Consider the following 3,306-nt stretch of genomic DNA (forward strand, 5'->3'; position numbering starts at 1 on the left):
TACATCTAGTGGTATGGATTTTTAAACTCATTGCCAGTCAAATATCATCAATTCGGTCTAATGCATTTATGAATCATCTTACATATAAAATGATTTCATCTCTTATCAAGTTGATATTTTATACCAAAAAGCAGTATAGAGTAATTACTCTTTTAATTCTTATTCATCCATTTTCTAAGTATATCACCAAAATGCCAAATATCAAATATTTCTTTCATTAAGGTATGATCTATATATAGAGGGTCAATCATTATGATTGTCTACCTTTAAATGGGTCACATAATAATCTGGTTTGGCTTTACAATCACAAATATCTCATTCACAATATCAATTTCCTAAACACTATTAGTTGCCAGCATTTCAAATTATAGAGGCCATTGTTTTAAATTAGCTCCATTCCAAAGATTTACAGTGGAAGTTTCACATTCTTATCTCTTAAAACATTTCAGCATTTACAAAAATCTTTAAACTCTAATTTGGAAATTTGCAGTAATGATATTGTATCTCAGTTATAAATTTGTTCTCTAATTAGTTTATAGTGCCATACATTTCTACAAACCAAGAAAAATATTTCCTTTCTTTCCTTGTCTAACTTTATCTCTGTAACTCCCATCTGATGACTGAAATGACAAAGTATCTTGAAGTGTTTTTCTTTTTCTTTTCAAATTCCTAAAACCTTACCTTGAGCTAAAAGTCTGAAGTGAGAGTAAATGTATTATTACTGAGGAGAGTTTAGCATCAGATTATAGAAAGCTGGGAGAACTGTTTCAAGTATGAAACTTCATTCATCTTCCCCAGTCACTATTTTAAACTTCCTTTCTGCATTTTTTTTCAGCAGACTTTATTGTTCAGTTGCATTTTCCTCTTAGAAATCTTCCAAGGTAGCAGAACCTACTAATAACAGCAGACATGACACAGCACATTTTGCTGAAAACCTCATGGAATGGTAGAAATAGGTGTTTCCTACTGTTGGAGTGCTAGTGTTTGGCCCATAAATGCCCAGGCCTGGTCAGTAGTTTATCTAGTGCACATTGGAGCTTCCCTCATTAACCTGGGGTTATCCAAAGTGAATAGGTATAGGACTAATTTTAGGTGAACTCTTCATCAATGCTTCTCAGTTAATTAAAGGGATATTAGAACATGAGAAAACACAACAAAAATATCCGATAAAAGATTGCCTGTGGGCAGGACATGTGGTTCAACTGGTGGTCTTTGCATGTGTGTCCTGGATCACAGTGCCATACTCACCAGGATGTTAGGGTTGTTGTCATTAGATACAGGTATCCAGTGTATTTCTAATGGCCACAGGAGGGTTGAGAGAAATAAAGGGAGTGAAAAAAAAAGAGAGACAGACAGATAAAGATTGAGACGGTATTAATGGTCAAATTTAACAAATGGCAGCATTGTTTCCAGACTCCTTAAGTAATCAATTTCAGAGGACTATTCATTTACTGAAAAGGGTGGTTAGGCTTGTTTTAAACCTACTCTGAGAAAATTTTGAGTTAGGGTGTCACATAGCCCCCTATATTACGTAGAGTTCAAACAAGGGAACAAATATTGTGTTCTACTGGATCCCTAAGGTTACTCACCTCGTTCCACCATACAGACTGAGCCCATCTAGGTCAGTCCTGCCCTACTTTGGGCTTCTCAAATTGACCATTAGAGATCCCACTTTTGACACCAAAACTTTTTGGCAGAGAAGAAACCAAGAGCTAAAAAATGTAGAAGTTTATTAAATCATCTAGCAGAGGAGCTGAAGAAAGTTATCTGTTCCCCCAAATCTCTTGAATATAATATAGGATTATGTAAGATTCAAAAAAGGAATATGGAAACAACAGTTGAGTGATCAGCACAGAGGCAGTTTCCAAATGGGACACATGAGTTTATCAAGATGTAGAAGAGGAGAAAATTTCTTACACCCATTTATGGATCTGCCTCCCCTGGAAGATTTCTAGTCAGTGTAAGTTGGAGTTTTGAGTTAACCAAAATCTGTTGTCTAAGCAACAGGTTTGGTCTCTCAGTCATATAAGACGAAGTTCAATAACAATTTCCCTTTCCATCACATGTGTTCCTTATTATGTCAATGTCATTTCTGTTTAGGTTACTCTCTTATCCTGGTGGATGAAACACTCCAAAGAGAGTCAACATCCAAAAGACTGAGAAATTCTGCAACACACCCCACTTATAACATGCATCTGAGTTCACTAACTCAGTTTATTCCTCTCAAACCTAGATAAATATAAGCAAAAACTAAACAAGTGAAAAGTTAAAAGAGTTAAATAGAAGTTTTAAAAGTTAGATATCATGCAACTCTGGTGATTGCAAAAGGAAATGAAAAGGAGTATAGATATAATTCAATTGCATATAGTACCTTCGTAAGTTGATCATATATTTGGACATCAAACCTTCACAAACAAATGCAGAAAAACAAATGTATCCTTAATTGACTCTGATGCAATAAAAAATATTTAACAAGGAACAATTAAAAAATTATTTAATTGTGGACTAAATAGCTTGTCTTCAAGAATGAGTGGCTGGAAGAACAAATCATACAAAAAATCCCTAATTGCATTGAGGGAGCAAAGTGGCACAGTAGGTAGAATGCCAGCCTGGAATCAGAAAGACCCAAGTTGCAATCTGGTCTCAAAAACTTATTACATGTGTAATCCTGAGTAAGTCATTTAACTTACATCTGCCTTAGTTAACTCATCTATGAAATGGAGATAACCGTCCCTACCTTGATGGATTGTTGGGGGTTCAAATGAGATATTTGTAAAGCACATCGCATAGTGCCTGGCAAGTAGGAGGTGTTATGTAAATGCTTATTTTTCCTTCCCTTCTCTTCATTAAAGATAATTACAACAAGACAATATACCAAAATATTGGGGATGAAGCCAAAGCAGTCTTAGAGTCAATTAATGAATTGAACATGCACTTAAAAAATCCATGGATAACCCTTAAATTAAAAATCTCCAATTAGAGCCCAGAAGAGACATTCTGAAAATCAAAGAAGAGATTAACAAAACTGAAAGCACAAAAGAAATCTAAGGCTAAAATTTGTGTTTTTTCTCCTCAAAAGACCAATAAAATATAATCTTAACTAAATCAGTTTTTGAAAAGAAAGAAAATCAAATACAAAGGACTTCACAATGAATCAAGACACAGTTAAGAAATATTTTGTATGCTAATTTAAATTACAATCTAAAAGAAATATGATTATTTACACAATTATAAAATACTTACCTTAACAGACCAAGAAATAGAGGTCTTAAACAACCTAATCCTAAATACACACACACACACACA

The sequence above is a fragment of the Notamacropus eugenii genome, chromosome 3 (genome assembly GCF_028372415.1).
Source record: "Notamacropus eugenii isolate mMacEug1 chromosome 3, mMacEug1.pri_v2, whole genome shotgun sequence".
In the NCBI taxonomy this organism is placed as follows: domain Eukaryota; kingdom Metazoa; phylum Chordata; class Mammalia; order Diprotodontia; family Macropodidae; genus Notamacropus; species Notamacropus eugenii.